This window comes from Triticum urartu, chromosome 7A (assembly GCF_056163025.1).
Source record: "Triticum urartu cultivar PI428250 chromosome 7A, HENAU_Tu73, whole genome shotgun sequence".
NCBI classification, from domain to species: domain Eukaryota; kingdom Viridiplantae; phylum Streptophyta; class Magnoliopsida; order Poales; family Poaceae; genus Triticum; species Triticum urartu.
In genome coordinates this window covers 105,687,199-105,710,213 of record NC_141879.1, presented here as the reverse complement: position 1 = coordinate 105,710,213, position 23,015 = coordinate 105,687,199, and the positions used below count along the sequence as shown (strand labels likewise).

The 23,015-nt window shown below is 46.2% G+C and overlaps 3 pseudogenes; 1 reads left to right on the top strand and 2 right to left on the bottom strand.

Moving 5' to 3' along the window:
- Positions 1-9,882: 9,882 nt before the first annotated feature.
- Positions 9,883-11,897, bottom strand: LOC125522820 (L-gulonolactone oxidase 2 pseudogene; annotated as a pseudogene).
- Positions 11,898-14,949: 3,052 nt separating this feature from the next.
- Positions 14,950-16,277, top strand: LOC147958319 (uncharacterized; annotated as a pseudogene).
- Positions 16,278-20,406: 4,129 nt separating this feature from the next.
- On the bottom strand, positions 20,407-22,689 carry LOC125549448 (uncharacterized; annotated as a pseudogene).
- Between the last annotated feature and the right edge of the window lie 326 nt (positions 22,690-23,015).

Below are 23,015 nucleotides of genomic sequence, written 5' to 3'. Positions count from 1 at the left end.
TCCTGTGGTCCGGGTCAGATAAGACAACCGGGGCAAAATGCAAGGTCAACTGGGACATTGTCAGTCGGCCGCTTGCTTATGGTGGGCTTGGGGTCCTCAACACCAATAAGTTCACGCGGGCTTTGAGACTGCGGTAGCCTTGGTACGAATGGAAGGAGCCAACAGAATTGTGGGTTGGGAGAGATAACCCGTGTGATAAGGAAGATCTCAACTTCTTCTACGCTTGCACCACAATCAATGTCAGGAATGGGGCGAGGACACCCTTCTGGGAATCCCCTTGGCTCCTTGGGCGCAAGCCCAAGGACATTGCTCCTCTCATTTACGAGTCTTCATCGCGGAAACTTTGGAAGGTACGGGAGGCCATCAAGGAAAACGCGTGGATCCTCAAAATCAGGCCGCCTGCGGTTGCTTCCACCGAACATGTAACTCAATTCTTCACCCTTTGGATGCTTCTGCGTGAGGTGCATCTTGATGAGCTTGCTGAGGATGACATAACATGGAAACACTCAGACTCTAGGCATTATTCTGTGGCCTCTGCTTATAGGGCACAATTTTTGGGTTTGGTCCTCTCCCCCATGGACCAAATGGTTTGGAAGCCTTGGGCCCCACCAAAGGTCAAGTTCTTTGCTTGGATCGCGCTGCAAGATCGAATTTGGACCGCCGACAGGCTGGCTAAGAGAGGTTGGCCAAATTGTGGCCCTTGGCCCTTGTGCGGGGGTGTGCAAGAATGTGGAATCCATCTATTCTTCAGGTGCTGCTTCACGCTGAGGCTGTGGAATTTGGTTATTTAGAAATTTCTCATACACGACATGGACACGTCTGCGTGGAGCTCGTTCGACTCAGTCAAGGCATGGTGGGCGAGCATGAGCGCCGTGGGCACCACCAACCGAAAAGTGAAGGCCTCGATCACCATGCTTGTCTCGTGGGTCATTTGGAATGAGAGAAATGCAAGAGTGTTTCGGCATAAGAGCGCACCTCCGCCAACTTTACGCAACACCATCGTAGACGAGGCAAACATTTGGATCACCACCGGGGCAAAGAAGTTAGGGTCTTTTCTATTGCGAGAATAATTGACATGCCGTATTTTGGGTGTATGTTGTAACAAACTCTTCTCTCCTTATTTAGTACGAAATATGTATGTGGCAACCGTGTGGCAGATTGCAAAAATGCCACATGATCTCGTCAACGCCCTTCGATCGTTATCCCGATCCAATCGCGCCTCTTCTCTATTTTTTCTCTGCGAGCGACCTAACTCTGCAGACGACCCACCCGCCTCCCTCGCCTTCCTTTCCCCTCATCCCGTCCCCAAGATCACGCCCTCACCGAATCCAGGTGAGACCTGAGGGTGAGCTCCACTCCCAGCCTGTGGGGCGTCGGGATCCAGTCTGTGGTTCCCTTGGGACTTCACCGTCAAGCCTCCTCGTCCTTATCATCCTCGGCAATGGCTATCCCGGTATCCCATCTCACCATGCCTCTCAACTCCACGCTGGCGGCTCCGTCCATCGACGCGTTGGCGCCACAACCTGAGGCAACTCTCCGGCCGTGCAACTCCACACCATCAACGGCCGTAGTGTACACCGCCGCCGGTCACGCCCCCGACATGCAAGTTCATCGCCGCGGCATACGGCCGGCCGAGCACCTGCACATCACCCCTTTCTCCATGGATTCGCAGCGTCGCCTACCCATCTCCGGCATACTGCTGCCATATTAGTGCCAAGTTAGTGCTATGCACTGCTGCCATATTCCTTTTAGCATTTGGATACCATCTAGCATGCATAAGTGCATAACTGATTTGGAGTTTGCTACTGGTGATGTAATACTTACACTTGGCAATAGGTTGGAGCCGTTCTTTGTTGCTAATCTAGTCATGAACCATGCTATATTCTGTTTTACCAAACCAACTGTTCTGATGATGACATTGGTTCATTATCATCTAGGCATGGAAGCATGGTACGGTTGTTGTGTGCCAATCAAAAAGGCCTTGTCATCATCGCCATTTATTAGGTGTTATGAGATTGATATGTTAATTAGGGTTTCTCCATGTTAGGTGTTACGAACCTGCTCCTGGCCATAGACAAAATATTGAGGATGGAGGAAAGTCAAAATACTGATGAAATCGAGAGTGCATTGGAGACCCTAAGTCTAATTGGTACAAGTAAGTTACGTTTCTATGTCTTTCTAGTAATTTTCTGTTGTACTGAAACCTGCATCTTTCGGGAGTGGTCTCATTAACCATAATACTTCATTTCACTATCTGGCGTACCCTTTGTTTATCTTGCTCACTTAATGAAATAGCAACTCAAGGAGCACGATTGTTGTTCTCTGATCGACCAAATATTGCCAAACTTGTGCTAGAAATGTCCTTTGATAGGAAGGGCGGAGCTAAATAGTTGGTAAGTTCATCTACTACTCCTACTCTGTTGGTCATTGGCAAAGTCTCCAGAAACTATTCCTCTTAGAGTAATGCAATGAAACTTTCAGGCGGCTTTACATGCATTTTTGGAAGCATACATGATGTTGATTGACAACAAGACCAGATGAAATTGGATGATTATCAAGCAGAAGAGTGCCTGAAGCACTTAGTCTACACCGCAACATCAAAGAGTTCAAAATTAAGTCCTTCAGTTAGTGCAACAAAATTCCCCTAGTTTTATCTTTCTCGGAAATGAAAACCTTTCATTGTTTAGTCAACTACATCAATATTTTCTTCCTTTGTTATCTGCAAGGAAAGAAATATTTCAGTTCTAACCTATCTCTTGGCTAGAAAATGGCATCTCCGAAATTTATTGTTTAAGGTATATGCATAATATAACTTATGTTGGTCTTATGGAAAATCAGATAGTTTTTATGATATCCTTATGAGCAAGATATTCTTATGAGAATCATATAATTCTTATGAACATATGATAGAAAAGAAAAAGGTAGTATTGTTAAGGCGGCTGGTACATAATAGAGCAATGTCGGGGCCTGACCCCCTTTTTGAAAAAAACATAATAGAGCAATGGCATTACAGAAAACAAAATACGTATGTGTAAACATTGTTTTAGCTGATGATGGTAACTTTGACCCGATGAATAAATTGTTGAAACATTCCACTGGTAACCGCTGTGTAAATAACATGTTAATTTATGCACCGCAAACCCAATAACATATGAGCACACACGTACACCATGGTAACTTTGACTAGGAAAAAAGTTGTTGAATTTTACCCCGGTAACTTCTGTGTCCATAACATGGAAAGTTGAACTCTGCAGATCTGATAACTCACATACAAACACAATGGTAATTTTTTGACATAATGAGAAGAGTTGGTGAAACATACACTTGTAATTTTTGTGTAAAAGGTCTGGTAATATACGCACCGCGGTGTTGGTAACTTACGTGCAAACACCATGATAAACTTTGACCAGAGATTTTTTTGTTAAAAACACACCCTGGTAATTTTCTACGTAAACAGAATGGTAATGTATTGGTTGCAAACCTAACAACTTAGGTACAAACACCACAATATCTTTTACCTAGAGAAAAAAGTTGATGAAAGCACCACCTAACATCATGGTAACTTTTTTGACCCAAGAGAAAAATTGTTTGAAAACATACCTCGTAAGTTTTGCCAAAATAGCATGGTAATATACTCAACGCAAGCATGATAACTTACGATAACACCATGGTAACTTTTGAAGAGAGGGGGCGGAGTTGTTGAAAACATGCTCATGGTAAATTCTGCGTAAATAGGATGGTAATATACACACCGCAGACATGATAACTTACACATAGACACCATGGTAACTTTTGACCGGTGAAAAAGTTTAAAAACATGCTCATGATAAATTCAGCGTAAATAGCATGGTAATATTTCAACCGCATACCTGAAAAGTTACGCACAAAAACCACGGTAACTTTGATCAAGGAGGGAAAAAGTTACTGAAAAAATTACCCTCCCGATAACTTATGTGAAAATAGCATGATAATATATGAATTGCATATCTGATAATTTACATACAAACACCGTGGTAACTTTGATCAAGAAGGGGAAACCGTAGTTGAAAAATATACCTCTAGTAACTTATGCAAAACTAGCACGGTAATATATGAACTGCATATTCGATAATTTACATACAAACACCATGCTAACTTTAACTATGGGGAAAAAGTAATTGAAAAACTTACCCTTCTGATAACTTATGTGAAAATAGCATGATAATATACGAGCAACATACTTGATAATTTATATACAAACACCACGGTAACTTTGACCAAGTGGAAAAAGCTTTCGAAAAACATACCCCACAATAACTTATGTAAAAACAACACAGTAGTAATGAACCGCATACCCGATAACTTATGTACAAACATCATGGTAAATTTGACCAAGGAAAAAAAGTATTTGTTAAAAAACATACCCCGATAATTTATGTGAAAATAGCTTGGTAATATACAAAACGCATACCCGATAACTTACCTACAAACTCCATGGTTACTTTGATCAAGGAGAAAAAAAAGGTAGTTGTTCACAAACAAAACCCCCGGTAACTTATGTTAAAGTATCATGATAATTTTACGTTCCACATATGTGGTAACTTATGTAATTCATGCGTGGGAACTTTTGAGACGATAAATAGACAAACACCATGGTAACTTTTACCAAAGACAAAAAAGCTATTGAAAAACATAACCTCGATAACTTATGTGAAAATAACACATTAATATACGAACAACATACCCGATAACTTATGTACAAACATTGTGGCAACTTTTGGCCAAGGAAAGAAAAAGATATTGAAAAACATAACCATGGTAAAATATGTGAAAATAACACGGTAATTTGCATACAATAGGCGTGGTAACTTATGTAGCATAGGCGTGGTAACTTTTGATTCAAAAAAGAAGTCATCGAAACATACCAACATGGGATCTAGTTTCAAAGATCTCGTCGTGACGATTCTTTTATGTGAAGACAATTTATGCATCGGACCGGCGGCTTAAGCTATACATTTTTTGAATTTTTGAAATAAAGAGAATCTAGGATGACATCATATTGTTTATCCTCTAGTACATGCATATAATTGGAAGAAAGAATGTTGTGGAAGGAGAAAAAATCATGCTAATGCGTGCATGTATGTAATTAAAGTGAAGCGAGAAAGTGTGTGACAATTTTGCTTATATGACACACATGTGCCAAATATTTTGGTCCTATTTAATGTGTGATGCAAATCTTTTGCCTCCGTTTCAAAAAAAATATGAATGCAGCAATCTTCAATCTTCAAGCTACATTAGCCGGGATTCTTTGGTTCTATGGGCTCATGCATGATGGCTAAACACCAAGCGCTGGGGCTGGCTGGCCCCACCTGGTGGTCTCTGGCCAGCTAACCTCTGCACGGCTCTCGCCAGTGAAATTATCCTGCAAGGCTGCAAACCAAAGCCACGCGGCACAAGGTGTTCTTCTACTGTACTATAGCATCTCTCATTGTTCAAGTAGCCGAGAGAAGAAAAAAGTGCAATTTGGCTCTGTCCATTGCAGTTCACAATGTTGCTTGACCGATGCTTCCGACTGCTTCCAGCTGCAGGAAGGTCAGACCATCCATTTATATTTGGGTATTATACTTGTTGGCATCTTCACGTATGTCGCACTTCATGTAGTGTTCTAGTATCTGAATGGATTCGAGAAATATTAAGGGAAATGTAGAGGTTCTGGGAGATTCTATAGCAGTAGTATGGATATATCTAATCCGTTGGATGATGAAAATAAATAGCCCACAGTGAAAAGAACATGAATTTGAGCCCACAATAATTTGTTCTAATGTAGAAGGACTCCTTTAGTATGGATTAAATCACCTTGCACAGTTTTAGCAAACAAAGCAGGCACTGCCATAGGACCTGCAAACCACACCACTAATGTGACCGAAAAACATGTCATTGCATAATTTCCAAATGGACCACATCGGTGCAGCAACAATCATATTCGCTGCAGTGTTCTTTTTATTAGACAACTACAGTGAAGCCATAGTTTCATAATGTTGGTTCTTCCTCAAACACGACGTCAGTACCAAACGTAAGCGAAATGATAATGAGACTTCTTCGAAATTATGGCATTGTCGCTTAGGCCATATTTCGAATAGGAGAACTGAGTATCTCATTAAAGAACAAATCCTTCGTCCTTTAGATTTCTCAGATGCGGATATTGATCATTGTATTGATTGCATCAAGGAAAAATATGCCAAGAAAATTAAGAAAGGTGCAAATCGAATCACATGAGTTTTAGAATTAATCCACTCAGACATATATGGCCAATTTAATGTAAAATCGGTGGATGGTACTCCATCCGTTTCTTTTTAGTCTACGTATAGGATTTGATCAAAATCAAACTTTGTCAACTTTGATCAAGTTTATAGAAAAAAAATATCAAGATTCACAATAGGAAATCAATATTATTAAATGCATCATAAAATTAATTTTCATACCATATAGCTTTAGTAAATGTTGATATTTTTTTCAATAAAGTTTGACTTCGACCAAATCTTATATGCAGACTAAGAAGAAACGAAGGGAGTACTGATCCATACATAATCACCGATGTTTTCTCCTGTTATGGATACATTTATCCTACCAGGTGGCTCCCTAGTGCACATTGCAAATATATAAAAAGTATGTGCCGTGGAAGAATTGGGTGCTGCTCTAAGTTCTCCCTCTCTCTCACTCTCACTCACTGAAGCTCGACCCTAAGCTCACCGATCAGAGCAAGCACTGCTAAGGACCGAACACGCATCTGATCAAGCTCTAGGAGAAGGAAGAAGAAGACAAGATGACAGGACCTCAAGATCGAGGCAATTGTCCATCTTCTCATTTTTATGTGGCTCAAGCTTAATCTAGTTGATCCTGGTGCACTGGCGATCAACATGGCCCACCCACATGCAGATGGTTCTCTCACGTGCACAAAGCATTAACATTGCAGGTCGGAGAAGAGAACAACTACCTGTTTATTGGTCCCCTTAGCATTTTATGTGCCAAACTTTGATCATAAATTTAATTAACTAAGAAAATAATAATGCATGTCATAAAAAAAATATTGTTGGATTCATATTTGAATATAATTTTCAGTGATTTATTTTTGGTTACATGCAGTACCATTTTATTAGTTAAATCTAAGGTCAAAATTGAGCACAAAATGCGAAGGGGGCCAATAAACCAGGACGGAGGTAGTAACATTGAGGGCCAATTAACGTCATCTTCCGCATCCTCGCGAAGGGGGCCAATTAACGTCATCTTCCGCATCCTCGCGAAAGGGTACGCCATTAGGGCGGCCCCTATAGCCGACCGGATCACCCACCCTGACCAGTCGGCCTTCATCCAGGGCCGATATATCCCTGATGGAGTCTTGGCGTTCCACGAAGCTCTCCATGAGGTGCACTCCAAACACCTCAAGGCAGTCTTCCTGAAACTGGGCTTCCACAAGGCCTATGATACGGTCAGTTAGGCCTTCCTTCGGGAATGTCTGCTCCGGAAGGGCTTCGACGACCGATGGGTGACCAGGGTGATGCATATGGTTTCCTCGGGTCGCACCGCGGTGAACATTAATGGGGAGATCGGCCCATTCTTCCCCACATTCTATGGGGTGCGTCAGGGCGACCCCTTCTCCCTGTTCCTGTTTAACATGGTTGTCGATGCTCTGGCGACCATTCTGGATAAGGCCAAGGCGGCGGGTCACATTAAGGGGATAGTGCCGCATCTAGTTGGGGGGAACGGGATCTCCCTGCTCCAATATGCAGATGACACCATTATCATGGTGGAGGGTTCGGAGAGTGATATTTCAAACCTCAAGTTCCTCCTACTGTGCTTCCAGCAAATGTCCGGCCTTAGGATCAACATCGACAAGAGTGAGGTGATGGTCTTGGGCTACACCCAAGACGAGCGCCAGAGCATAGCGGATTGGCTTAACTGCCAGCTCGGGTGCTTCCCCACGACATATCTGGGGATACCCATTAGCGACTCTAGGCTTACGGTGGCCGAGTTGCGCCCCACGATGGGAAAGTTTCAGCACCGTATCGAGCCCTGGCAGGGTCGCTGGCTCTCAAAAGCGGCCCGTACGGTGCTCATTAACTCGTCCCTCTCCAGCCTGCTATTATTCATCATGAGCTTCTACAGCCTTTCCGAGATTCTACATCACGAGATTGCCACCGTTCAGGGGCGTTTCTTCTGGGCCGGCGAGGGTGATAAGCAAAAGTACCACATGGTTAGGTGGTCTGAGATCTGCAAACCTCGCGACCAGGGCGGACTCGGGATCATGTTCTCCAAACGCACGAACATTTCCCTTCTGACTCGGTGGCTCTGGCGGATTGCCAACGGAGACGGTGGCCTGTGGCTTCGCATCATTCAGCAGAAATACCTCCGCGTCCAGCCTCTCGCCTTCTACCAGCGATCTGGAGGCTCCCAGTTCTGGTAGTCCATCATTCAGCTCCTTCCTGTCCTCTAGATCGGGACCTCGATCTAGATTGGTTCCGGCACCGCCACTCTGTTCTGGTTCGATAGATGGACTGGTGACTCGCCCCTTGCCGCCCGCTTTCCGGACCTGTTCTATATCGCGGTTGCCCCGCAGATCTCCGTGGCGACCGCCCTTATTGACTTGGGGAAACTCGCGTTCCGGAGACCTTTTGGCCCGGCTGAGAATGCAGACTGGCAGGAGTTGCTCGACTGTATTGCGCTCCATGAGCCTGATCTCACGGCGGACGATGACCGCGCCAGATGGCGACTAGAGCCTTCTGGACAATTCTCCACCAAATCTCTCTACCTGGCCATTGCCCCCTCGCTTGGCCATGAGGCGCCCGCCTCCATTTGGGAGATCCGCCTCCCCCTGAAAATTAGGATCTTCTTATGACAATGGATTCGCGGCCGCCTCCCATCAGGCGTAAAGGTTCTGAAGCGCAATGGCCCTGGGGATGGGCGTTGCCCGCTCTGCGGGCCTGAAGAAGACTCGAACCATATCTTCTTCACCTGCGTGTCCGCGCGGTTCCTTTGGAGCCGTTTCCGCGAGATTGTGGGTGGAAGCTGGGACCATAGCAACTTCCCCGCTCTCTTTGCCGAACTCCAGGCGATCCCACCCGCGTTACGCCACATTAGCACTAGTAGAAAAATGAATTTTAGTACCGGTTCGTAAGGACCTTTAGTACCGGTTCTGGAACTGGCACTAAAGGGTGCGGACTAAAGGTCTCCCCCCCTTTAGTCCCGGTTCAACATGAACCGGGACCAAAGGCCCACCATGTGGCACGAGGCACGCCGTGGTCTGGGGGACCCTTAATTAGTCCCGGGTTTTTTTGTTTTTTTGAAATAAAGTAAAAACACCCCGCCTACTGGGCCGGCACAACCTGCATACGACTAGAAACCCAACCTCTAGTTGGGCCAGGATGTAGGCCCGTACGGCCCAGTAGGCCCCACAGGGCAGAAGACTTGCAATAGGCCCGCAAAGGCCTGCTTAGAGAGGAGCTCGACACGGTAGCCGTGGCGGGGCTTATAAATCGGTGCGAGCCACTCTCAACTAGCGAGGTTGGCCTGTTGTGTTTGTGTGTGTGACTGTTGGACCTGACCTGGGTGGCATTGTGTTGGTGTGTGGTGTGTTTTGTTGTTACCTTGATACTCTGTGCTTGGTGGGTGTTTTATTTATAAAGTGGGGTGAAAGCCTTTTTCGATAACATTGAAGGCACTATTGGTCAATACAAATATTACAATCATGACATTCGGATATTCCTTCGAAAATTTTAAATTGCTATGGGTTTTTGCAAATTTGAATCTTCTTTGTAATATGGAAAATGAAGCCGACCTTTTTTTTTCTTTAGTGAAGTTACTAAATTATATTCGAATGTCAAGTCTAGATGCAAATTAACAGGGCCATTCCAACACAATAAGGTGCCATATCTTTCCAGCTGATAAAACAAGAAAGAAGACTTCCAAATACATAGACAACGTGTCAAACGAATACGGATAAGATGAAACATTTTTGCTCTAACTACGCAAATTCACTCTGGCAGTTGGTTGCGCAGAATCCTGAGAATCAAGAGGTCATGAATTAACACTGAACACTTGAAGAGAGTCGCGGTCTCTCTAGTCCTGGAGGAACAAGCAAACTCTGGCCTCGTCGTACACCTTTCCTGGCCGGCAGAAGTAGCCTCGCTCGGGCGCGCAGTGCGAGTCCTCAGAGCAGATGCAGAGTCCTTCCACGGCGCAGCTCTCCTTGACGATGTCGGGGCTTCCATTGATGCCGAGCACCTGGTCGCTCCACTCGCTCGAGAAGAGCACGTCGGGGTCATACCTGTCCTTCACCCCGAGGAATTTACCAGCTCCCGGGTACTTCGTGATGACACCGCTGAATGCCAAGTTACGGTTCTTTCCCCAGTGCGGGAGGCCACCGTACTTGCGTAGCGCCATCTGCTCGATCTCGTCCACCACGTCGGCGTGCGCGCGCGGCATGCCGTAGGTGCGGCTCCGGTAGTAGATGATGTCGAAGTCGACGCAGTCCTCCGACTTGCGGAGGTAAGCGGAGGACGCCTTGACGTAGCGGACGAGCACGCCGACCCTGGTGTCGACGCCGGCGCAGAAGATGTCCGGGTTGAGGTCCCGGAGCCGTTGCATGTCCGACACAAACGCCGGCGCCTTGGAGAGCGCGACGCTGAAGCCGGAGTTGTAGTAGAAAGAGCCCCGGATGCGCCGGTCCCAAGGGCAGCCGCTGAGGAGACCGTCCTCCGGGCTATCCATGCAGGTGCCGGACGCCTGGATGCGGTGCTGGTAGCCCACGACCGGGTACCCCGTGAATGAGACGCCGTCGTTTGTGTAGCCGTAGGCCTGCCGTTCCACCGTGTCCGCCAGCGGCCGCGCCGCCGCGCACAGGTCGGCGGCGGTGGTGCCGTTCTCCTGCAGCCGCTCCTCGGCGGCTCTTGCATCGACGAGCATGAGCGTGGGGGCGGACCGGGCAAGGAGTGTGTCGCTGAGGCCGTTGCCCGGCGACGACACGTCGACGCGGTCGTCCTGGCGGTAGATGACCTTGCGCTGCTCCGGCTGCCACGTCATGTCGGCGAACTCGTGGAGGCGGCCCCATGCTGCCACTTGGTCCGCCAGGTCTGAGTCGTCGCGCTTCACGAACGCCACCGACCGCTTGAACAGCGGCTGCAACGCCAGCGTGACCTGAGAGACGACGCCGAGAACCCCGAGGGAGACCTTTGCCGCGTCCAGATCCGGGTGATGGGCGCCGAGCTCCCTCACCACGGCGAACCCCTGGCTCGCCGGCGCCGGCGTCACGATCCTCAGCCCGACCACGTACTCGTGCACGGCGCCGCCCTTGCCCCACAGCGAGCTGCCGTGCGCGCCCGTCGACAGGAGCCCCCCGATGGTTAGGCCGTACCAGTACGGCGAGTGCGGCAGGGACAGCCCTGCGGCGCCGGCGGCCTCGATCAGGTCCCGGAGGACCATGCCGCTCTCCACCGTCATAAGCCTCCTCTCCACGTCCACGCGCACAGTCCGGTTGAGCCGCGCCGTGCTAATGATGGTGCCGTCCAGGCCGCCGGGGCACGCCAGCTTGGGGAGGCTGTGTGAGTACTTGGTGGCGACCTTCATCTTGCGCTTCGCCGCCGCCGCCGCCGCGACGGCCGCCACGAGCTCTTGTTCCGTGCGCGGGTAGGCGACGTTGCCCGCGTGGCAGATGCTGCGGTCCGGGAAGGAGCCGAACGAGTTGGTGACCGTGCAGTTGGATGTGCCGTGCGTGCAGACCACCGGCTCCGGAGGAGGGCTGCAGCCGGCGGCGTGGAGGAGGATGGCCAGAGAGAGAACCGCGAGCGGGATTCCTATTGCTCCCCTTTGTCCTTGCGACATCGCGGTTATGACTCTTGAATTAGTAGGATACCTCTGCTACAGCTTGCTTTATACTATAGCTAGATTGATCACCATGCTTGTGTAATTAGTTTGTCTGGCTTCTCTCTCAATTTTTCTTGTTTGTCTCCCACTTTAAAAAAAATTGAGGCAAATTGCGAGAGCAGCGGTTTGGTGCCCAGGCTCATCTGCACCATGCTAACGAAAAAATTCAAAATAAATACTAGAGAAATCAATAAATTCAAAAAAAAAGCATGATAGATAATTTGGTACGTGAGGTCCACTTCAAATTTCAGATTTGGACATCTAAGTAGCTGTCGACAAAAAAAACAAATTTAGGGCTTGTAAAAAAGTTTACTGTTCATGTGCTGTTTTGATCCAATTTGTCTTTTTTCTGAGAGCTACTCATATATTTAAATAATTTGAAATTTGAAGCGCACCTCACACACCAAATTATCCACCATGCAAAAAAAAGGATTTTCTTTGATTTTCATGAATTATTTGTAAAATTTTCTTAACCGGGCGCAGATAAGTATGGGCTCAGAAATGGATATTCAGCAAATTGCTCTTTTGTCATACATGCCCGTGTCTCAGGTCTGAACTTCCATCTGGAAGATATTCCAAGGGGGCTGCGAACTGCGCAAGCTTCTGTCGATAAAAATGGTCTTCAACAACTTTATACTCTAGGCTGGCTGTCTTGTCTAGGTGGTTGCAAGTTGACTTTTCATGAAGAAGCGAAAAAATGTTAAGTCAACTTTGTGTTAGCCTTCTTTTTCTCATATGTGTCTATTATTTTGCGAACAGGTTCAGATCAATTGATTAAACTACCAGTCCAGCAACTCCTAAAAAAATAAAGAAAACTGAGATGAATAGGCTACATGTTAAGATAAATAAGATAGTAATAAGAATGAATTTTTTATGTATATAGGATACATAGAGGTTCAAACGGGCTGGTGGAGCATCGCTCTGCTGCCTATCCATCCCTGGGCAGCAAGTCGTTATTGATCGTGGATGAGGAGCCATCAAGGCTACGACACAGTCGGATCAACACCTTGGCGAAGAAATTGAAAGACACACAAATCCAAAATCCAAACATCTCAAAAAGCTCACGTGCTTTTACACTGGCACCGAAGGGCGACCAACATGATGGAGAGAAGGTCGGAGGACCAAACTACAACGTGAAGTCGCGCTACTACTAGTTCTGCATTTGTGTAGTGGATTATTCGTCCCTTGTAGTCCCTTCATTCCATAATGTAACGCATATAGATTTTGCAAAAGTCAAGCTTTTGCAAAAAGCAAAATTTGATCAAGCTTATATAAATTTTGTACTATAGATAGTGATAATTCTCTCTGTAAACTTAGTTAAAGTTGGCTAAGTTTAACTTTTGAAAAAACCTATAGGCACTCTACTGTGAAACCAAGGGAGTACTTGGAATATCATACTAATATCACACAAAACTAGTAGTGGCACCAATAAAAATTAGAATCCACAATGTTGATCTTTTCATTATTAAATTTTATTTACATGTTCTAAGAGCATCTCCAAGTGAAACTAGGCACATCCAAGCTAAAGCTACAAATTACTCCCTCCGTTCCCTTATGTAGTGCGCATAAGCTTTTTGGAAAAATTTCGATTTGTAGTGCGTATTAGCTGCCCCCACCCTCCTTTGGACGAAAATAACCCTTCGCTTTATCCTCTTCCTCCCGCATAGCTCCCCTTTCTTCGTTCGCTCGTTCGAACCAGATCGAACGAAAGATCCCTGATCTCCTCGCCTGATGCACGCCATCCCCCGGCGGAGTCTTTCTTTCCGAACCGGAGCCCGGCGTTGGGACACTGATGGGCGTGTCGGCGCTCGGAGGTGGTGAGCACCGGCGGTTGGCGAGGGCGCCGATGGTGCCGGTAGGAGAGGAAGGGCCTACGCGGGCGGATGCCGAAGGAGGGGACGGCGGCAGGGTGGAAGCTGGTAATGGCTCTGCCGCGACGACGCCAACGGAGCCGCCGACGAGTCTGGGCGAGTTCTTGGACACGGAGCGGCGCCTTTTCTGGCGGTGACACCGCTGTTCGAGGACTGGAGGATGCATCCACGGCCAGTGTCTGCTCATTCACCACGGCCGGCGAGACCAAGTCGTCAGGACACACCAACAGCGAGACCAAGCCGCTACAGCTCGCTGCCACTTCGACCGGTGAGTACACGCTCGCGGTGGCCGCTTCTTCTCCAAGTTTCAGTGCACGCTCAGCTCAGCATGTGCCTGCTCAGTTCGTCCTCTGTTCGGCAAATAAATCAACGCACTAGTTGTGTGAGTTGGACCCAGCTATCTAAATTTATTTGTGACATTGCTCCAAGCAGAGATGGAGAGAACGAGACGGGGAGAGAAAAAGATGTACTAGTACTCTTTGAGACCGGATGGAAGGACATGGGTATTATCGTCGAAAGTACACCCTCCACCTCACTCATTGGTATATGAGCTGAGAACTATACGCACTATATAAGACTAGTCACAATGGAAGTAACTTCACTAGTAACATCATATATTTCAATACAAGATTGCTTATGTGGCAGCTAATTAATGAGGAGAGAGGGGTTTGTGGTAACTTAGGTAGTTACTGTAACATCACACATTTCAGGGCACAATGTGTCTATAGCCCAATAAATGAATCATTTCATGATACCACTCATATGTTACTACCCACTATGGAGATAATAATATAGACTAGTAACATCGGTAAGTTACTACTCTATAAGGGTGTTTGGATCACCAGTGACTAGAGACTAGAGACTAGTAGTAGTCACTTTTAGTCAGTAAACCTCCAAACACCCCTGACTAATGGGTGACTAAAACTAGTTTAGTCCCTATTCACCCCACCCCCAACTAAAAGTGACTAAAGTCTCTCCTCTAATTAATTGGCGGGCCCATCCTGTTGCGGGCGACGCATCTGCCGCCCCATCCCCTTCGCACGCAGGCAGGGGCAGCCGCTCCCCTTTCCACTCCGCCGCTTCCCTTTCCACCGCCGCCGCCGCACTCCGGCGCCGCGGCAGCACTCCGCCGTGCCGCTCCCGTGTCCGTACTCCCGCCGCGCCGCGCTCCCGCGTCCGTACCATGGACGGCGACGACGAACTCCCCTTCGATTTCTTCTCGCAGACGGCGTCTTCCGGTGCTGCGGTGCACCACATCGACGAGGACGGGTGGGGGATGACGCCCCCTCGTCTCCGGGGATCCGCCGGCCGCGGCTTGGTGGCAGGGGGCTCGAGCGCGGCTCGGTGGCAGGGGGGCTCGGCCGCGGCTCGGTGGCCGGGGGGCTCCGCGCTCCCATCGGGTTGGAGAACATCGACCTCAACGGCAACTCCGCCGTCGCCGCCTCCTACCCCAACATGGGCATGTACATGCACCTTTTTCATCCCGGGAGTGCGGCCGGCCATGGTGTGCCCCTCCAGCGGACCAGATCGGACGGCGTCGTGCAGCGGCAGGGTCGTCCACCTCGCCAAGGTCTCCCCCCAGTGAGGGCCCCAGATCGTCGTGCCAAGCAGGTCGTCGCGACGTCGGGACGAGGTGGTGCTGGTTCAAGTCGCTCAGGCAGCGGCAGGCAGCACCGATCATGGTAGAAGATGTTGAGGAAGAAGATGAACCAGCTGAAGAAGATGTTCAGGCAGAGGAAGACGACAGCATGCTGAACCAGCATATCCAGGTACAATATTTGTCCAATTGTTGTGTTTGCTTGAATGAATGTATGTTAAGTGGAAAGTAGAAAGTAGAAACTACAGCTTGTTAAGTGAAAAGTAGAAAGTAGAAACTACAGCAACGTGTTCAGTTTGGACAAATGAAAGAAAATACTTGTTCATGCTACTTGTTCTGTCATATTTATCAAAAATATTATACTTGTTCTATTTTCTCATACATTTTTTTTAATAGAGGCCAAAAAGCAAGGCTAACTGGACAGACAGAAATACATTGACTTTATGTGAAATAGCTTGTGAGGAAATAGATGCTGGCAATTACGCTGGTAGAGTTTGGAGCCCTCAGGCGTACAAGAATATGAGGGAGAAATATTGGGAAAGGGCAAAGCTGTGGCATCCAGGCAGGGAATTCAGGAACAAAATAACTAACTTGAAGGGCTTGTACAATGATTGGGTATGGTTGCAGCAGCAAACCGGCTGCGGCCGCGGCTTAAATGGCGAAGTGACGGCAACTGCAGATTGGTGGGAGAAAGAAATCAAGGTATTTTTGCTTATATTCTTGCTCCCTCTCCTTCAAGTGTTCATTTTTGCTTATGTTCCAATGACAGAAGATATATATGCTGATTTCTTTCTATTATTTCTTTTCAGGACAGACCAAATCTCAAGAAATTTAGAAATGGTAACCCTGAGTATATGCCCCTGTTACATGAGATATTTCATGAGGTCGCTGTGGATGGTTCATCTGTTGTGTGATTTCGACATGAGATTCACTTTTGTGCTTGCGGGGTGGCCTGGATCGGTCCATGATATGAGGCCATTCAAGGATGCTCTTAGCCGGTTTGATCACAAGTTTCCACATCCACCTTCAGGTACAAAACTTGATACTCAGTACAATAGTTTTATGCCTTACATTGACATTTGCTAAAATGCATTGCCATGAACAGGGAAATTTTATCTTGTTGACTTGGGCTACCCCAACAAACAGGGTTATCTTGCACCGTATAGGGGCCAAAAGTATCATTTTCAAGAGTTCCATCAAGGCACCATGCCGAGAGGTAAAAAGGAGTACTTCAATTATACTCATTCTAGACTACGCAATGTCATTGAGCGTTGTTTTGGAGTCTTGAAAAATAAGTGGAGGATTCTTTTCAAAGTACCAAGTTATCCTCTACGCAAGCAAACAAAAATTATTGTGGCATGCATGGCCTTGCACAATTTTATTCGTGAAAATCATTTGGCGGACAAGGAATTCGATAGGTGTGACAATGATGAGAGTTATCAACCTCTCCTTGAGGAAACAAGGAGGAGGAGGCATCGTAACACTAGGGGTGAAGAAATGGAGCTAGATTCAGTGGATATGAATCGAGTGAGAGATACGATTGCTGATGGTTTGTTCAACAGGCGTTGAGAAATTTCTGATGTTATTTATTTCGTTTCCAACATGTAACGTTATGGGACAATTTTAATTTTCTTATGTGTGGACAGTTTTGATTTCCTTATGGGACAATTTCGTGAGGGATAGTCTGGTGCTTGTGTTGCTTGCGTGAGGAAAGAAAAAAAAGGTATTGAGAGCTGCTGTTGCATGGCGTGAGGGAGAAAAGGAACAGGAGTTTGCTGCTTTCCTTCCTTGCGCGGGAGTATAGCGGTAGTTGTTGTTGCACAAGGGAGAGAAGAGAGATAAATGGAAGGGAGAGAGAAGAATTTAATACTGAGACATTTAGTGCTGATTAGTAGTAGTCACCTTTCAAATAGAGCCTGACTAAAAACTTTTAGTCTGACTACTACTAGTCACATGACTAGAGAGTATCCAAACTAAGGGAAGGAGGGAGTAAGTGATTTTTGGTGATTCCCGAGGTGCCACTTACCCATGTTGTAGTCTATCCCAAAATCTGCACATTGTTACACTAGGAATGCTACTCCACCGTCGACCCATATTTCCCCAACGACATTTTTTTACCATAACAATTTTATTCATCAAATAATAGCAAGGTCGTTTACATAGTGATGAAGAATAAAGTCAAGGACGTTGGATTCCCAAGATTCAGACTTATTAATGCTAAAACAATGTTTTGCCAAGCAATCTGCTATCAGAGCAAAGATAATAGCACAGCCGGCTGCTGGCTATATAGCAATGCCACGTCATCATAAAGCCTTCTCTCATATAGTAGTCTGGCGTTTTGGCTGGCTATTAGCATGGCTCCATTTAATATGAAGTATTTATTGCTTGCAGGTGCATATGATCTGCTGTGATCTACAGTAAACAACATCTTTGTGGCCATTTCAAAGAGCATACATATACATGCCATCCATGCAACCAGGAAATAGGAAGACTGACTGGCATTTAGGCAACAAACATATGTCATACAGCATCATAGTACTCCAAACATGTCACACAGCATCATACTACTCCATAGCATCATGAGTAATTACTTAAGATTACATAAGTCTTTAAGAAAGCATTCAGCAAACATAATAGATAACATCTCCGGCAAACAAGCCATTCACGACCACAAGCAACAATCATAGTTTTGATCTGGACGATGACAAAAGTCATAAAGCATGGAGGGTACTTCGCTGGAAAGGAGCAACCACTCATTTGCATCAATAACCTTCAACCACTGTATGGAAAAGGAACCGGGTCAAGCTTAAAAATTTAGCCAATGCAAACTTACAGCATGTGACATCAAGAAGTAACACTGAGTAGTATTGCTGAAGAAAATCACTTCTATAAATCCTATATAGCTACACAGGTTCAGTAAAAACAAATACTGTAACAATAGGAAGAGGAACAAGCTATAAAGAAGACCTCACTCTCTATACAAGCATGTTGGCAGATCAAATAAATTTCTTGAGCAATAATATATTCACACTGACTAAACTATAGAGTACAGAACTATTTGGTTAACGAAAAGAACAATTTAAGATCAGAGAAAGTATACCTATAAATAACAGCTGCCGCAATCACCACATCACAGCTCACTCCTGAAATAAAAATGCATGTAACATATCAAGGTTACAGTAAAAAAAGGAATATGAACATGCAGATATCAATATCCCACCATGATTAATTATGATGGCTGTTTTGAAACTTATGCCAGATATGCTCGACTAAATCACTTTTAAGTTGGGCATGCTGTGGACGAGCACGAATAGTAGCTTTTCTACGCAACACATCTGCGAAACATAGATTACCACCAACATTCACTTCGGGAGGTAGAGCAAATGAAGCCCCCGGAATCTCATTCAAGTCAATATGAATTTTTGCCTGCTCTCTCTCATCTTCGATTATCATATTGTGGAGAATCACACAAGCCCTCATGATCCTTCCAACACTCTTTCTCTTCCATAGACGTGCAGGCCGACGGACAATGGTAAAACGGGACTGTAATACCCCAAAAGCGCGCTCGACATCTTTCCTTGCCCCTTCTTGCTTCTGGGCAAACAACTTGTGCTTCTCTATTTGGGGAAGTGGTATAGTCTTCATGAAGGCAGCCCATTCTGGGTATATACCATCAGCAAGGTAGTAACCTGTGGTATACTCATTCCCATTGACAGAAAATTGGACTTGAGGGGCTTCTCCTTTCAGTGCATCAAAAAATAGTGGGGATTGATCGAGCACATTCAGATCATTATTTGACCCAGCAACTCCAAAAAAAGCATGCCAAATACGAAGGTCCTGGGAAGCAACGGCTTCTAGGATCATCGTTGGTACTCCATAATCGCCGCGGGTGAATTGCCCCCTCCATGCAAGAGGACACTTCTCCCATCGCCAATGCATGCAATCAATACTTCCTAGCATTCCAGGGAAACCTCGAGACTCGTTAACCTGAAGAAGACGCTCAACATCCTCCCGTGTGGGGCGTCGCAAGTACTCCCCACCAAAAACCTGAATCACCCCCTTTGCAAACTTGTCCAAACACTCTAATGTAGTGCACTTCCCAATCTTCAAGTACTCATCAAGTGCGTCTGCAGGGGTGCCATAGGCTAGCATGCGCATGGCTGCTGTACACTTTTGCAATGGCGAGAGCCCTATTCTACCAGAACAATCTGCCCTATAAGTGAAATAGGGGGACCACTCACCTAGGGCATTCACAATGCAGAGGAAGAGACCTCTATTCATACGGAATCTTGTACGAAACATACTCTCGGGGTAGAGTGGATCTGCAGCAAAGTAATCCTCCACCAGACGCTCGTGAGCACCTTCATGATCCCTCCGAATGACCTTCCTTGGACCGTATCGTTGCTGCAATGATCCATATCCGAGCCTAGCCTTGATTTTTATCATGAGCCTCTCAGCAAAGGAGTCTAGGACGTTTTGCTCAGCAACATAGGCTTCCATGATTTTGGATGGGGCTAGCTCATCAGAATCATCTGTGTATGATGATGAATCGGACATGGTGGGTGAGGAAGATGGGTCGGTAGGCTTGGTAGGAAGATGAGAAGTAGAGGAAGGAAGATGGGTTTGGGTGGAAGAGTTTGAAGAGGAGATGGAGCATTATATGGATGTGTCTTGTTTACCTGGGCGTATAATTACTATGGACTGCATAGAAGTTAAGTGTAATTTGACTATTGACTACATGAGTTTTTCCACTCCATGGTTATCTGGAATGCATAGAAGTTAAGTATAATTTGACTATTGACTAGATGAGTTTTTCCACTATTGCATGGTTATCTGGACTGCATTGACTACAATGTAACTAGAGTACTGGACCATTGACTACAATTTAAGTACATGACCACTTTTAATTAAGACAACGGACAGTAGGAAATACCTTAGACCATTTTGCCAAATAGCTTCTCCCTTAAACACTTCAATGCCAACACATGCTCAGATCTCACATCTTCAGGCATCCCGGTTGTGTCTTGCATCACCAAAGAGCGATATGTTTCTAGCATGACCGACTCTTTGTGATCTTTTGCCGCAAGGTGAGCAAGCTTCCGTGCTTCAAGATTCTCAGCAGAAACACGCCTTTGGGTCTCTAACATCTCTTTGCGGCCTTCATTTGCTGCATTCTGGGCATCTACAAACTTTTGAAGCCCATCTTCAAGATCTATTATACAAACTTCATCCTTTCTTTTTCGTTTCTGCTTCTCCTTAGCTTGCTTGCCACCCGGTGGACGTTCATCTTCATCATCATCATCATCTATAGTGGAATGCTTCCCTACTTCATCATCAACACTAAACTTCCTCTTGTCCGGCTCCAGACCTTCTAGGCATTCCAAATACGCGTCCCATTTTGGTTCCTTTTTAAGAATCTCCCAGCAATGCTCAAACATAAACGGACCATCTTTTTTGTGATCTTCCTCATAAATTTGCATTGCCCTCTTCTTTAAATCTGCATCAGATTCACCACTAGCATACAAAGCACTAGCCTCCTTATAACTCGCGCAAAACCATGCAACCCTTTTCTTAATTCTCCCAAAGCGATCTTTCACTTGCTTGACTAGTCGTTCCCTGTTTTTTGGGGTGGTACTATTGTAGACAGCAGTAACATCTTTCCAATATTGTTCATTCTTCCTGTAGTTTGATTGGATTGGGTCATTGGAATTATTCAACCAAGCACTGACCTACAATATTATCAGAAGGGGTTAATTGAATTTGCTAGTAATGAAACACATGGAGCCAGCATGAATACAAAAAGAGACATACCAATCGAAGATCTTCTTATTTTGTCCATAGCAAGCGTTTTTCGGTCCTTCCACAATCACCACCATTTGTGTCATCGCTAGCATTGACTGGTTGCGGTGAACTCCCATTGTGCATAGGTTGTGTGGGGCCTGCCGTGTTCTGAAAGTAACTAAGGTAACCACCAGGTGGGTGAGAATCCACTCCCCTGCTCAACGACATAAAGAAACGAAGAGCGATCAGCACCGAACTAAATGCAAGTATATTCTCAAATTTGTAAAATCTGAATACAATACATTTGAGATGCATACTAGTTGATCACAACAACTATTTAAAGGAAAAACAATCTGAATTGATCACAACAACTATTTAAAAGAAAAATCTGAATTGATCACAACAAGTATTTAAAGAAAAAATCTGAATTGATCACAACAACTATTTAAAGGAAAAATAGTTTATGCAGTCATATATCATACACACTATCATGTGGAAACTGAAAAGTTACACTACACTGCAATCCAAGATTCAGCAAACGAGAAGTCACGTGCTCCTGTACATCAAAGAAAGATCATCTAGCAGAAGAAAGTTTTCTTTTTCTATCATTACTAAGCTACTAAAAATGAACTCTGAAAATAGACAGTAGAGTAGTAGATAGATTTCTGATGTTGTATCATCTAACTAGCATATCATACAAGTGTGTCAGCAGCTCTAAGAAATGACACCACGATTCAGAGTTGAGATAAGCAATGGAGAAAATTCATACCATACTTGTGGATCAGAGTAGTCCATATTGCCAGCCATGTACCAAGGTGATGTAGAGCCACCGATGCAGGCAGGCGGTGCCCAACAAGGACCTTGAGCCGTAGGACCCGATTCACTTGGTTGCTGCAGACTAGCCGCCAGAGACTCTTGTGGTCTTGGGGGGATCCAAGTGCTTGTTCTCTGCTTTGAAGGGAAGGCCGATGGGATCCCCGGCGGCGGGGCGGACTTAGGCGCCGGCGAGACCAGCAGATGCGCCGGCGGCGGGACCAGGAGATGCGCTGGCGGCGGGGTGAGCAGAGGCGCTGGTGGAGGGGCTTCACGAGGTGCCGGCGCGCGCGTCCGTTTGGACTGCTGACCCATCTCCTTGATGTGCGCCGGCGACAGTTCTAGGGTTCGGGAGAGGTGGCGATTTGGGGAAATTTGGAAGGCTTGATTTGGCGCGAGGAAGCTATTTGGGGCGACGGCACGGGCTGATTTTTGCGCGCGAAGGAGGAAGGAGAAGCGCGGGAGGCGGGAGAGGCGCAAGGGATCGAGAGCGCCGGCTCTAGCGCTCGCCACGGGCTGCAAGCGGGCGCAAAGCTCTCGTATCTTGTGCCGCAGCCCGGCGCTTGATGAAGCGCCCGTTTGCTTCTCTCTCCCTCTTTCTCTCCCCTCCAGATGTGATTTGGCTGACGTGGAAGGGCTTATAGCCAGCTGAGTCAGCCTTATTATACTTGCTCTCATATTTGCTTCTCTGCTGTAGTGGACAAAATCAATACTAGCAAACTCCATGGCCATGATTGGAACATCAGTTCCAAGGCATTTGGATCAGAGATGTCCTCCAACGCCAATATCCTGTCAGACTCGATGATGAATTTAGTGCAACCCAATTTTTCTGCTAGGATCCAACCACTTCGGATAGCCATAACTTGCGCTGAACCTGCACTAGTAACATGGGCGTAGCACACAGGTCCCTACTACCAAAAAATTACCTCGATCATCTCGAGCTGTCGCTCCGCAGGCCCTGTCATATTTTCCACATAAAATGAGGCATCAACATTGATTTTAACAACTCGCTCTCTTGGTTTCTTCCAGCTATGATCGATCTTGCGTATAGGCTGGTT